At 44.8% G+C, this 15,527-nt stretch overlaps 1 pseudogene; it reads right to left on the reverse strand.

Annotated features, from left to right (window-relative positions):
• Window positions 1–2,338: 2,338 nt before the first annotated feature.
• On the reverse strand, window positions 2,339–15,401 carry LOC142841578 (SH2B adapter protein 1 pseudogene; annotated as a pseudogene).
• Window positions 15,402–15,527: the final 126 nt, after the last annotated feature.

The raw sequence follows: 15,527 nt of genomic DNA on the forward strand, positions 1-15,527 counted from the left end.
TAGATATGGACGGAGGAGGGAGGGCCTGGGACTTGCCACGGGGCAGGGAACCCTAGCTGCTCTTTGGACTGGAGAGGGAGGGGGAGAGGAGTGGGAAGAGGGGGAGAAGGGTGGGAGGAGGGGAAGAAGGTTGGGAGGAGGGGGAGGGAAATGGGAGGCTGGGATGAGGTAGAAACTTGTTTTTTTTTTTCTTCCTTTTCTCAATAAAAAAATAAATAAACAAATTAAAAAAAATAATTTTCTTATATAAACTCAAGTATAATATTTTATACTTCTATTAGAAATAGTCAACAATGTTGGGCATGGTATCACATACCTATAATCCCAGCACTAAGAAAGCGAATGAAACAATACCACCACATATTTGAGGATCTCCTGTTCAATGTAGTAAATTCCAGGTCAGAAAGCAATCCATAATGAGATCTTTTCTCAAACAAAGAGACAGAATTTAAAAATCCTTGTGTAATATAAACGAATACAATACGGATAAACAACAGTCTTGACTGCTGTGTCTGCTAGTTTTATGTCAGCTTGACACAAGCTAAAGTCATTTTGGAAAAGGAAACTTGAACTGAGAGAGTACCCTCACCAGATTGGCCTATAGTACATTATCTTTCCTTTTTAACGAAATAAAATAAAATATGCTAAAATGGTTTATCACATCGAAGTTGGACAAGGCAAACTAACAGAAGGAAAAGAGCACAGGAATCAGAAACTCCTTGCCCTTTTAACTCTTTAATTGTCCCTGTCTTTCTATTTTGTGTCTGGAATGTCAGGGTTAAAAGTGCTACACTGCATAAAGAAAAAATGATCATAACTTGGGACGATCATATTAATAGTGACATCCCTTAATGTTAATTTTTCTGAGATTCTGTGTTGTGTCTAGTCAAACACATTGCCAAATAGTTATATTAGGGTTGAGAGGAGGCATGGAGTGATAGGTATGGAGGAACAACACTTACAACACAGAGATTGATATTGTGCAGGGCAGGATTCTGGAAATCTCGCTGAAGCAGAGATAGTATTCTTCATCCTGATGCTGGAGAACTTTGTGTAACATGAAAGAATATGCCGGTCAGAATTACCATGGGTGGAAGTCCCCACTGAAGTGTTTATACTGAGGGAAAAAGACAAAATCATGGCCCTGTTTGCAGAGGTTGACACACAGCCGGGGCTTGATTTTGAGAGCTGAGTAGTAATTTCCATGTTAGGTGCCTTAAAGTGATGTCTCTCCCTCGGCTCTGGGGGTGGAAGCCAATGCTAAAACAATCTTCTCTCCCTCTGATTTTAGGTGTGGTTCGCCAAACAGAGAGCGAAAGACAGGAAGGAAAAACGCGTACTGATAGAGACAACACCTCCTGTTGAAGACATCATCATGCTGTGGGACACTGAGGAAGATTCTTCCTAGAATGGCATCATCCTTCGTTCAGGAGCCAAATGGCCAATTGGTGACCCCTGTGTCCATTGCCGAGATTTACTAAAATTCAACACTCATGTTAACAATAAACACATAAGCTCCGCATGCTTTCTGGTATTTTGTAGGATAGGATGTACACTTTTCAGGAAATCCCATTTAAACAGAATGACAAAGTCTAGTTACATAGATTAGCATTTTAAGTCATGAGTGTTGCTTGCGTAGATGAATATTCCCAATACATGGTGATTGGGGGAAAGTTGGTCACATGAGCCTTCTTGATTCAGGCTTAGTAGATCCTCTGAGCAAGTGATTCAGAAGGAATCCTGCAAAAAAGATATCTAAGGAGAAGGTGGCAAAGACGATATTGATGGTGATGAAAACTTTTATTTAGGGGATTGTACCAATACTTTTTTTATTCTTAAAGAAATTAGATTTTTGTCATACCTGTTTATGGTTTTCCTTCCTCCCAGGTCCTCCCCACTTCCCCATCTGGATACATTCCCCTTTCTGCCCTTCTTTGAAAACAGCTCAGGTGGGTGGAAGCCGCCCATAGGCCTTCCTGAACCTGCTGTAGACATTCATGGGCAGGAGAAGGTCACTGTGATGAGCAAATGTGTGGTAGAGAAATTGGAGGGAACGTATCAGAATGATTCATGTGCTGTAGGAAGATGCAGAACAGAAGGAGTGAAGGGGATCAGGAGCAGGCTGCTATGGACGACCTGCTAACCACCCAGGGGTGAGGTGGTACCCAGACCCGGCCATTGTGCCATTGTGATATGGGGTACTGAGATGTTGCTGAGGGCCATGTCTGAGAGAGTGGCCAGGCTCTCTGTGTTGATGTCCATGGCTCTTGCTATCATGAAGGCCATGCATATGCCTGGCATCTGGGCTACCACCTGGGGCCATGTTGTTGTCCCTGGGTCATGCTCCTGCTGGAACCATGCCAATCTGAGTACCTGTGCTACCACCTAGGGTCTTGGTGTCTTCCATGAGTGCCTGCTGCCGAGGACCATTCTGGGTCCATGTCAGAACTGCAGCCAGGGTCTGTGTTGAAGTCCATGTCCTGTGTTGTCACCAAAGGCCACAGGGATGCTCAGGGCCTGTGCTGCAATCTGGAACCTTGTTGATGTGCAAGCTTCCAGAGCCATGCTGATCTGAGTAATCTGTGATCCCACCCAGGGCCTTGGTGTCATACACGTCCAAGTAGCTGCTTAGTGCCATGTGTGTGTCTGTGTCCCTATGGCAGGCAGGGTCTGAGTTGATATCCATGGCTCCTGTTACCACCAAGGGCCACGAAGTAGTCTGGGTTCTGGTCCTCCACCTGAGTCCATGATGGTTTCCCAGGGTGAAGCTGCTGCCAGCGACTGATCTGAGTGACCTGTGTCACCACCTGGGGCTCTGGTGATGTCCAGGCCTAAGCTGCAGCCTAGGGATATCTCTGGGTCCGTGGTCCTACAGCAGCCAGGGTCTGAGTCAATGCCCATGGCTTCTGTTGCCAACAAGGGTCGTGATGATGCCTAGGGTCGGTTAGCTACATCAAACCATGTTGGCATTTGAGAGCCATGCTGCTACTGGGACCATACTGATCTGGATGACCTGAGCTGCCACAGGTGCCATGGTGACATCTGAGCCAGAAGACGATGCAGAAGGCCATGTCTGGATCCATGGTTTTACCGCATCTGGGCTCTGTCATGATGTCTTTGGTTTATGTTACCATAGAAGGTCATGCATGATGAAAGCCAAGGGCCATGCTGAGCCAGGCCTGCCCTTCACTAGCCCTGGCAAACTTGACCCTGAAACTTGCTGTGGCAAGAGAGCTGACCCTGACACTCACAGGCGAGCTGGTCCCAGTGGTCCAGACATGGAGGGCTTGTCCCTATACTCAGGAGAGATGGCTCCACCCCTCACCACAGGCATGCAACAGCTGACCCTGATGGAATGGGTGTAGGAGAGCTGGTTCCCCTGATCACCTGAGGGGGCACCTCCAGGTTCCAGGACTAACCAGGTCGCCTACCACCCTGGACCAAATCAGGGCTTTGAGTTGCCCACCCTAGCATCTTGCCATCTAGGACCTGCTGGCACTTGGGAAGGGACTGGTTCTGCAGGATCTCCACGACATGGGGCAGCTGCGGGATATTGGAGAGGAGTTTCAGTGAGGGTCCAGATACCAGAGACCTTTAACCAGACCAATAACTAATCATAATGAACGTTTGGGGTGGTTCTGATTGGACAAAAAGGTTTCCTGCACGACACACCAGGGCTCCCAAGGCCACTAAAACAATTGGAGTGGCAGGAAAGACAGAGGAGTGATGTTGGGTTTTTTGTCTGTTTGTTTCGTTCATTGGTTGGTTTGGTATTTTTTTGATTTTATTTTCCGGTAGGACACCACACAGGTAAAGGGAGGATATAGAGGGACTGGGAAATGAGCAGAATTGGGATGCATGTCGTGAAATTCCCAAAGAATCAATAAAGTATTGCATATATTACATATTATATGTATAATGTATACAAACATGCAGGCATCTAAGGAGTAATAATAAAAGAAAATATAATGAATAAAATAGAAGCTACCATGTTAAAATTGAACAAAATGTTGTGGGTCTGGGATCACTCAGAGATTCACAGTGACCATGAATAAATTTTAATAAGAAGAGGGTTTATCAAATAAATACTAGTGCTGTATGCTCATGACCCCAGGACTACAACTGAGAGCCCTCCCTAGTTGTAGTCCCTGGATAGAGTATCCAAGGCTTATAGAGTCAAACAACAAGATTACAACGTATTCTACTGCATGTAGGCAGGGTCTAATTGTAACTGTATGTCTTGCAGTTGCTCAGTTTCTTTTTTTAAAGCTATCATTCAAAAACATGATAAAATCGACTTTTATAGAATACTCAATAATTCAAAAGTCACATCTTTTAGAGCACACACAAAGTTTCATCAAGATAGAATTTACACCAGTCTAAATAATCTCTCCACCTTGACTGAAATTCTAAATATGGTCTTACCATAAAATAATTAACTAAAATTAAAATAATAAGTACATGAAAATTCACAAATAGTTGAAAATTATGTGACTGAGCAAAGTTCAAACTGAAGAAATAAAAGTCTGAAGTACCATATATTATGTGAAATGCCAAATATGAACCTAGAAAGAAAGTTATAATGTTGACAGATTAATCAGAGTATGAGATCACTGAAAATTTGAAGTTATTCAATGCAGGAGTACAGCTTCTACACTCAGTGGAGTAATGTCATAACTAAAACAAACATCGAATATAATATACAAAATATTAAAGTAGAACTTTACAGTTGTTCAAACAATATACAATTTAGAAAGAATTTTTAAATAAAAATAACAACAGAAAAGATATTGTATAAAATATACTCAAAATACACAAATAAACTGATTGAATCTGTTAAAATATGATCCAAATATATACTATTGATAAAGAACTCACTCAAATATAATAATGTAAATAGGATAAGAACACACCATGGAAACTACTCAGCAACTAAGAAAAAAACAAATTAGTGACGGATATGACAACTTGGATGGATCTCAAGGACTCTTCAGTAAATTTTTTTTTATTGAAAAAAAATTTCCGACCCCTCCCAGCCTCCCATTTCCCTCCCCCTCCCCTCACCCTTCTCCCCCTCCCCCCACTCCTCTCCCCCTCCCTCTCCAGTACGAAGAGCAGTCAGGGTTCCCGGCCCTGTGGAAAGTCCAAGGTCCTCCCCTCTCCATCCAGGTCTAAGAAGGTGAGCATCCAAACTGGCTAGGCTCCCACAAAGCCCAAACATGAAGTAGGATCAAAACCCAGTGCCACTGTCCTTGGCTTCTCATCAGCCCTCATTGTCCACCATGTTCAGAGAGTCCGGTTTTATCCCATGCTTTTTCAGTCCCAGTCCAGCTGGCCTTGGTGAGCTCCCAATAGATCAGCCCCACTGTCTCAGTGGGTGGGTGCACCCCTCGCGGTCCTGACTTCCTTGCTCATGTTCTCCCTCCTTCTGCTCCTCATTTGGACCTTGGGAGCTCAGTCTGGTGCTCCAATGTGGGTCATCTGAGGAATACATCTTTCGTGATAGTTTTACATGGGAAGTTTTACTTTACTGACACAGACTAGCACACAGATATATGCTGTAGTGCTTAGGATGTAAAAGTTGATTGAATGAGTAAGTTGTGGTAGATTAAGCACATGGTTTTTAATGCTTTCAAGACATGTTATTATTGTTATTGTTTTGTTTTGTTTTGTTTTTGTTGAGGCAAGGCTTCTTTGTGTAGCTCTGCCTATACTGGGACTTACGCTGTAGAACAGGCTGGCTTTGAACTCAAAGATCTGCTCAAGGCATATTAGTAAATTTATTTCAAGGCCAATCAAGAAGGTGTTTTCAGAGATGGGTATTGCAATGGTTCATGGGCGGGCCAGCTGAGGACGCATGGAACCCTGGGCTCAAGAACCAGGTTTCTTTATAACAGCTCTCCATCCTGCCTGAGTGTGACTTTTATGCACACCACCTATTAATTGGTGAGTTCCCCATCTGTTCATCTTAACCATTTCTCCAAACGTGAGGAATTATCATTTAGCTTCCAGAAATATTCTAGTGTTTCTAGGAACAGGGGGACAGCCCCCAACCACGGTCTTTATGGCCACAGTTGAGCCCTTTGCTGACATTCATCTCTGGTTGCTTCCCTTAGCTAAATGGTGTTTTGATGACCTGGGACCAGTCCTCCTGCGACTGGAAGCCCGGGATCCCTCAGATTTTTCCCTTTCTTCCCCCACTGTAAAATGCTGCTCAGAGAGGCCTCTGAGCCAGCCAGGCTTTAGCACTCCACCTGTAGGCAGAGGATGGTCTGCTACAGGCCTTGCAGTGTTCGCCACCTAATTCACACCCTGCCTATAGAGGAGAGATGTCTTTGTATAGGCCTTGTGGTGTTGCTGTTTACATAGCTTCAGCTATGGGTAGCAAGCCATCCATTCTGTCAATCCAGCCTCCCCCTGGGATGGACGTCTTTTAGGGGCCCTTAAACCCCAGGCCTTAATGCCCTACTTGGTCAGCTCTGCCCTCATGCTGCTCGTGTCCTTAGGGCTCCATGTTTGTGGGAGCTTTCTAACTACTGTCAGTGTACAGGCCAATGGAAGGCGTTTCCTCAAACTCTCCTTGCCACTGCTTCTGCTGCCATCAAGATTGATCGGATTCACAAGGCGGCTATTTTAAATTCTAGCCTTTTGCTCTCTGCTATGGCTTGTGGTATGATGGCTCAGCGACAGGGCGGATCACACCTCTAGGTCTCTGTTATTATTAAACATAAAATCCCTGCAGCTCAAAAATCATGGCTTTTTCATACAACATGAGACTGCTGCCATTTTGACTGTGGTCAGGTGACCTTACCATTATTTTAACTGAGGTCAGGTGACTTCACAGCCATCTTAACTGAGTGACTTTTCCATACAACATGTGACCGCTGCCATTTTGACTGAGGTCAGGTGATCGTTCCACCATCTTAATTGAGGTCAGGTGACTTCATCACCATCTTAACTGAGAGCCAGGTCAGATGACTGTGGTATTCTCTGTTTGGTCCCCCAGTGCTGACTCTGTTTCATGTGTGTTTTGCACAGTAGCATGCCTTTGGTAGGGCCCACCAAGAGCATTCACTTCACCCAATTCCTGTTCACTCTGTATGTGCATGTTCATACACATAACTTAAATGCACCTATCTTTACTGTTAGATGTTATAATTGTCTGTGCATTGCATCTCATTTCAGACTACAAAATAATTAGACTCATGTTTTAAACTGGTATGTAGGTTTTTTTTAATTTACTTATTATTATTTATTAAGGATTTCTGCCTCCTCCCCGTCACTGCCTCCCATTTCCCTCCCCCTCCCCCATCAAGTCCCCCTCCCTCGTCAGCCCAAAGAGCAATCAGGGTTCCCTGACCTGTGGGAAGTCCAAGGACCACCTACCTCCATCCAGGTCTAGTAAGGTGAGCATGCAAACTGCCTAGGCTCCCACAAAGCCAGTATGTGCAGTAGGATCAAAACCCATTGCCATTGTTCTTGACTTCTCAGTAGTCCTCATTGTCTGCTATGTTCAGCAAGTCCGGTTTTATCCCATGCTTTTTCAGACCCAGGCCAGCTGGCCTTGGTGAGTTCCTGATAGAACATCCCCATTGTCTCAATGTATGGGTGTACCCCTCGCGGTCCTGAGTTCCTTGCTCATGCTCCCTCTCCTTCTGCTTCTGATTTGGACCTTGAGATTTCTGTCTGGTGCTCCAATGTGGGTCTCTGTCTTTGTCTCCTTTCATCACCTGATGAAGGTTAATATTCAGGAGGATGCCTATGGGTTTGTCTTTGGATTCACCCTCTTATTTAGCTTCTCTAGGATCACGAATTATAAGCTCAATGTCCTTTATTTATGGCTAGAAACCAAATATGAGTGAGTACATCCCATGTTCCTCTTTTTGGGTCTGGCTTACCTCACTCAGGATAGTGTTTTCTATTTCCATCCATTTGTATGCAAAATTTGAGAAGTCATTGTTTTTTACCACTGAGTAGTACTCTAATGTGTTTATATTCCACACTTTCTTCATCCATTCTTCCATTGAAGGGCATCTAGGTTGTTTCCAGGTTCTGGCTATTACAAACAATGCTGCTATGAACATAATAGAGCATATACTTTTGTTGTATGATAGGGCATCTCTTGGGTATATTCCCAAGAGTGGTATTGCTGGGTCCAGGGGTAGGTTGATCCCGAGTTTCCTGAGAAACCGCCATACTGCTTTCCAAAGTGGTTGCACCAGTTTGCATTCCCACCAGCAATGGATGAATGTACCCCTTTCTCCACAACCTCTCCAGCAAAGGCTATCATTGGTGTTTTTGATTTTAGCCATTCTGACAGGTGTAAGATGGTATCTTAAATTTGTCTTGATTTGCATTTCCCTGATCACTAAGGAAGTTGAGCATGACCTTAAGTGTCTTTTGGCCATTTGAAGTTCTTCTGTTGAGAATTCTCTGTTCAGCTCAGTGCCCCATTTTATAATTGGGTCTAGTTTCTTGAGTTCTTTATATATTTGGGAGATCAGACCTTTGTCAGTTGCGGGATTGGTGAAGATCTTCGGTATATACTTTTAAGTCTCTTACAAAAATATTTCATATTTAATCTAGCCTTCATTTAAAATATATTAATATGTTCTTTACTATTGTCAGTTCTGCCATTAACCTTCTATTGCAAGCAGCTTTTTACTCTTTCTCTCTTCCTATGAGTATAAATCAAGTAAAATTTTATCCTTCTCAAAGATCTCTGATGCACTTTGACAGCTGAGAGGTTTGTCAGTTTAAAAGCACAACCTCACCAAACAAATTTCAGTAAAATACAAATACAAGATCTGCAAGTTATAAAGGTGTGAGGACAAATACAAATTATCAAACTTCTCTCTCATGCTGCCTTCCATAGTCTTCAAAATACTTTTCGTTGTGCAAAAATATCTGTCATATGTTTTGACTCAAAACTAACATCAAACATATTAAAGATGGAAATTTTACTCATAATCCACAAGCTTTACCTATCTTCTAGAATATCATCATTTCTCCACATGTATAATTTTCGGGTGTTAATTCCTCAACCTTGTGTGCACTTTATGAAGTGAATCAATATATCTTAATATAATAAAAGCAATATACAGCAAGCTGACAGCTAACATCAAATCAAATGGAGAGAAACTCAAAGCAATTCCACTAAACCCCTCTCCAGTCTCTGTCCTTATTGTTCTTACATCATCTGGCACAATGGGAAAACGGGCAATGGAAAAGATAGGTGGTTGCTTTTAACTGTTAAATGAACTGTTGGAAATTCTTGGCCCCAAACTACATGTTTGCTGTGTGTTTAACTCCATCATGCTTGTGACTTTGCTCTGGATTTTGACATATTATCAAAAGTCCCCTTACTATCTCTCAATGTGATTAAAATAAGATTACACATAATTGAAAAAAATATCTGTCATAGTCTTTCTGACATAAATATGCTACTTCTTTATACAATGTATATGTCTAAAACTTCTGTTTACACAAACCCAAAAAATTCTTGTGAGTTCCAGGGAGCTGAACTGAAGGATCCACCTTAAACAGGTCAGATACACCCCCCTCAATTTCCTGGTCCTATTTTTTTTCTAAACTTAATTTTGTCCTCTGTTCTGCCAATATCTTAAACATGTGTAAGAGACACCAGACATTTCCACATCACAAACACTATCTATGCCAGGATGTGACCAGCACCCAACTTTCTTTGGTTCCCCACACACAAGATGACACCCACAAATAAGTAGGAAGCAGTCCTGAGAATCCACTGACCAGATTCCTTTAACCTGTTGTGCCTAAACTCCTGCCTTTTTACTATAAAAATCAGGTGGGAATGTAATGGTCTGTCCTGCACATTAAAGATAAAAGCCATGCCCGTTCCCTCTTTTGTCCACCGAGACAACCTAATCTTCAGCTTACAGCCTGAGTCCCTTCCTTTTCTGTCTCTTTCTCAAAGAGGCAAAGAGGCATATTCTGTCTCTCCCTTTTCCCCACTTCTTGCCTTCCCCCTTCTTTCTCCCTCTCTCCCTTCTTCCCTCCCTCTCTCTCTCTGCCTGTCTCTCTCTTCTTTCCCCCTTCTCCCCTTTCCCTTCCATAATCCACTAAATAAATATCCAACCTCACTTTGCATGGTGTGCCTATCTGTCTGACTCCCTGCCTAGGACCAGCCACCTTCAGAGACCTGCAGCGTGGTCTCATGGCGTGCCCATCTGTCTGTCTCTCCTCATGGGACTGGCTACCCCATCAAGGTCTCTCACCAACCACACAGCTCCATAGCTGGGATTCACAGCCCCTTATGCCCCACTGCAGCCACTTGGGGAACTGTACTCTCCCTGCCTGGAACTAGCTGCTCTAAGGACCCACAGCCCACTGCTTGAGGCCACTTTGGGGACCTGAAGCATGGTCTCCAGACCTGCTGACCACTGCAGCCACTCAGGGACCTGCTGCATTTTTACTTTTACCATAACAGGTATTATCAGAATTCCCATGAAATATGTCTATGTAGGGGGTCACTGGTAAAGTACTAGTTCCGGCATGACAGAGCAAAGTCAAGCAGTGTCACATCATTCTTCAAAGGTGACAGAGTACAGCAAGCAAGAATCAGAAAAAAAATGAATGACCCTTCCTGCTTTTTTAAAAAAAGTAATATTTAATCCTGAAAACCATTTGGGAAAGTTTAGCAAGAGGCATCCACGCTCTTCTTTGAGCATTTGAAGTTGGGAAGAAAGCTGTAGAAATGTCTCAACCAGCCTACCTCTACCATCCTGACACTCCCAGACCAGGGATGTTACTGCATCCCTGAGGATAGGAAAGGACTGACATGCCGTGAAAGTGATGAGGACGCCTTCTTGATTCTCCCCCAAAACACATGACAACAGTTTCAAGAGCATGTAACTAAACTCTTAAGTACTTCTTGACCAATATGGGTTTATTCTTATGATTTCACAGTGTTATTTTGAATATAATTGTTATGCTTAAAGTCCAGATCCCCAAAATACCACCATGATACCAAATCTGATGCAAAAACAAGAAGTCCTTACTATGAGTTAACCCAGGCTTCCCTGTCTTTCTAAAGCAGCAACAGCATCAGCAACAACAGTGCAGGAGAGACCTGGAGTTGCTCTAGGGTGGGGATTGGGGGAAGGCTGTTATTTAGCTCAGGCAGGAGGGAGGGGTCTTTGGGAATTCCAAACCTGTATAACTACAGACTTGGGGTTGGCTGGAGCCCTCCAAAATGGCATGGTTGCAGACTTGGGATTCATTCAAGCCGAATCTTGGGTATCTGGTATGAGTTGATTTGCTGCCTTGTATCTGGGGGAGCTGCTACATTGTTGTCTGAGCCAGAGGACACCTGGAGTTGCTTAATCTTTTCTGATTGGTCTCTCCCTGTGGACTGAGGTGTTGCCCATTCCTGGTTGGGCTCTCTCAGGAGGGTGATGTGCTGCCCACTTCTGATTGGCCATCCTGCATGGGTTAGGGTCAGGGGAAGGTCGGGGCAGTTATGTCACTCCTTGCCTGGCTGACTGGAAGAAGCTGCCTCTGCTAAGGACAGGGAAAGGTCAAGCCTCTAGACTAGACGGAGCAACTTCCCTGCTCAGGGATTGGTTGGTTTTGTGTTTCAGTTAGTCAGGGTAGAGATGGATCTGATTTTGGGGCCAAAGTCTGTTTCTTTCTCTAGTTCTTTTTTAAATGAGCTGCACAAACACAATACCTTAATCAAGAGCATATATATATATATAACAAAATTGACTTAAAATTCGTATCAATAGTCCAAGATTCATACCAATGCAAATTACTATAGCATATCTCTCTTTAAATGTAAATAAACATTTATTGAACAATCATTTAGGGAATTTGGGCATAGTTCTCTCCAAGCTGCTTCCTGCTTTTTGTTGGGGCAAGTAATTTTTGGGGTTGTTCACAGAGACCTTTCAGGGGTTGTTGGTCCTGTCTGATATGCCCTTGTCTGGTTGTGTTACCTATCAGTAAAATGATAGGGCTTTTTCTATATTTACTTTAGCATAATGAAAACCATGTATATAGAGTACCAGTATAATGGGGATAGAATTAGAAGTGACATGTGGTTTGCAGGTGATTGAAACCAGGAGATTCCTCTTCTGTTTCCCCATGGTTGTGTATGGTTGCTAGCTTACAGTAAGGCTTTAACAGTCTTGTTGGGGTCATGAGAGTACCTGTAAGGGAAAGCGCAGATGCAAATCCCTCAGGCCACAATTAACACAGACAGTGGTTTATATAAAACCATGAATTTTGATAAAAAATATTTCTTATGATCTTTTTCTCTAGGTGTGAAGGGGGGAAATTGAATGAGCAATTAAAAAAATTAATTATAAGTTACTTTGGCAAGTTGCTCCTGATCAGCCAATCTCACACACACCTCCTATTTTCCTTGTTTATTTGATTTTAAGACTGGGAAACTTAGTGTCTCATTGTGATGCATGGGGTTGGGTTACTCACCATGCTGGTTGAACATCTGCTTTATTGGAAGTGCGCCTGTAAGTCTGAGGAAGCTGCTGGAGTGGGAGCCTTGATCTCTCACTATGGTTGACCACTGGTATGACCCAAGCTGAGCCTATGGTTTTGAAGAGGGTAAAGCTAGGTGGGGATATTTGACAATCACCAGGCTGGCCTGGTACTCAGGCTTATGATCCCAGCTATGTCTGTGAGTCTACAGAAAGTGAAAGCAGATGTGGATCTTGGGGACTCATTAGGATGTGCTGATGGGAAAACTGCTCACCACTGCTAGGCCAGAAAGTTTCAGGATTATTAGAGAGAAGAGAGTATTGATCACTGATTGAGCTGGGCTAGTGCCCAGGATGCTTGACCACAAGTTCTGGGATTATTAGAATAGCTGAAGAAAGCCTGATCTTGATGGTTATCAGGCAGTTGGATCCCAGTATTTCTGGGACTGTGGGTGTCTCAATGGAGGGCAAAGATCTGGATCACTCACAGGACAGGCATATTCAGGATTTCTGATCAGAGATAGTGCAGGAAGTATACTAACAGTGGGAAGCTAGAGTGATTCTGGGTAGTTCATCAATGTGTCTGAAACTGTGGGATCACTACTTAGAGTCTCGGTCAATAAGCAGGCTTGGCTAGTTGGCAAGCTGCTTGATCCAAGCTATGCTTAGAATATGAGAATTTGCATCAGAGAGGGTATTGGGTTGTTTGGTATACATGTTGCTTCATCCAAGGACTGGGACTGTGTAGATGTCTTCAGAGGGCAAGAGTCCAGGTAACTCACCAGGATGGCATGGAGTACAGATCTCACATACCAAGCTGGGCCTGGGGGGTCTTATTACAACAGTGACAGAGGAAGATAGGCTGGCACCCAGGGTGTGCAAGCCAATCAGACACGGGAGTATTAACGTAATAATAGCAGGATAGGATATTGAGCTCTCACCAGCCTGGGATGGGGAGCTTCAGACTGACCCAGCTAAGCCAGGGAGAATGAGGATGGCCAGGGCTGACAGGTTCTTGGGAACTCACCATGCTGGGCTGGTGTGCAGCCTGCTTCACCAACGCCAGGCAGATACTCTGAGGATAATCACGGACAAGGACAACATTGCTGGGGCCTCCAGACTCCACAGGAATGGGATGCACTCAGAAGCACTCAAGCTTATCGAAAATGGACTAGAACCACAGATATTGGATCTGGCACTGACCCTCCTCATTCATTCATATTGTAACAAACACAGGTGCTTGGCCTTGCCCTGGGCGTTGAAAGTGAGGACATATTCATCACATCTTGTCTCACTGTGACATATTAGGAAGACACCAAGGGAGCCAGTGCCTCCTTCCAGCACCACTTGGGCAGCCTTGAGTCGAGAGAGCATGCCATGGAACCAAGGATATCCTGAGAGGGGCTGATCCCCCTCAGCACCTTCTGATTCCCCCTGGAACAGTAATGACCCTGTAGCTACTTCTGGAGTATCCAGGGGAGGGGAGGGGAGGGGATTGAGAGGGGATAAACTGTCCCTGCTGGGGTCTCCTTCTCAATGGGAATGTGAGGGGGCAATTTCGGAGGAAGCAGTTCCATTGAGTCAAAGTGGGAAGCAGCCATGGAGGCAGAACTGGGGGGGGGATGCTGATGACTGGTTGGAAAGGCCCCTATAAGCTCCCTGCTACAAGCGTTTGTTACTCTTGCTGGGTCCCAGCAGCAGATCCTAGCTGGGCAGACTCTCTGAATGATTCAGCCAGGCTGTCTGTGTTATCCTTTGTGAGGGAGGAGGTCCCAGGGACCACAGGAAGAGTCATAGAATGGGGTTGATAGCAAGGCAGAGTCCTGAGCTTAGGCACTCCTGGATGTCAGATACTCAGGCCTTTACATGAAGTACATCAGTTAGTTGTCTCCAGAATATACTCTGAAGGGCCTTCTACCTTAATCACAAGCATGTTCTCCCTGTTAGGCATCTCTATGGCAGTGGCTGTGCAGATATCAGTGACAGTAGAACAGGGAATGCTGAGTCATGGCTGGGATGCCTTGAGTGGTATAAAGAACTCCAAGCAACTTCTTCCTTCTTCATTTCCTTCACTTCTGAGCATTAGGTGACACTTCTGTCACTGAGGATGCCCTCTTCCCCCTGAGGTCAGCCCAGCCGCCTTTTCTCCATGACCCACGCTTGCTGGGTCAGGGGCAGCTTCTTCAGCCCCCATAAAACTGAGCAGCTCTTCTCTCTGTACTGTTCCTGCTCCATCTTTCAAGGCTCCCCCTCAATGACTCAGTCCATCTCTCCCAGAGGATGTGCCATCACTAGCCAGTCCCCAACTGTCCCAGCACGACCAAGGAGTGGGAGCTGCTGTTTTCACCTAGGACTGGAGGGCCTGATGTGGTCTCCAAGGCCTAATTGGGGAGGAAGAGTCAGTGACTCCTTGCAACTGCAGGGTGCTTGATACAGAACCTCTGACTGAGTGACCCACTGAATGGAGAGAAAAGCATTTCTTGAGCTTTGACTTTGAGGACATTGTAGAGGACGAAGAGACTGAGGAAGGAGGGGGACCAGCTAAGTCCTCAGAAGATAGAGATGGGCCCAACACAGCCAAGGACCCTCCTACCCTGCAGCTGTCAAGGGACAAGTCATGTGGTGCAATCGCCACACCAGGGCTCAATGGGGCCAAGACAGGTAGGGAGAGTGAGCCCGAGGCCCAGGCCACCTCAGCTTTGAACTGTAGGAATAGCTCAGCAAAATGGCCAGAAAAGGCAGCTTCTGCTCCAGGCTCTGCATATTGTGTGTGGGAGACCAGGTAGAGGCAAAAAGAGTAGGCAAGATCCAGGGCAGCAGCCCTCACATGGAACTCACAGATCTCTTACCAACTTGGGGGAGGGGGTGGTGGCAACACTGGTGGAGAAGGAAGACCCCATCCTCTGGGGACAGGCCACCAATCATGATGGACCCCAGGAGGAGCCTGTGAGGAGGGGCAGCAAAGAAGAAAATGACCAGAATACACAGGGTGAGCAGGAACAACTGCATCTCAGCCAAACTAGTGGAAGTAGCAGCCATCAATTCCAATCC

Source organism: Microtus pennsylvanicus, chromosome X (assembly GCF_037038515.1).
Source record: "Microtus pennsylvanicus isolate mMicPen1 chromosome X, mMicPen1.hap1, whole genome shotgun sequence".
NCBI lineage: Eukaryota > Metazoa > Chordata > Mammalia > Rodentia > Cricetidae > Microtus > Microtus pennsylvanicus.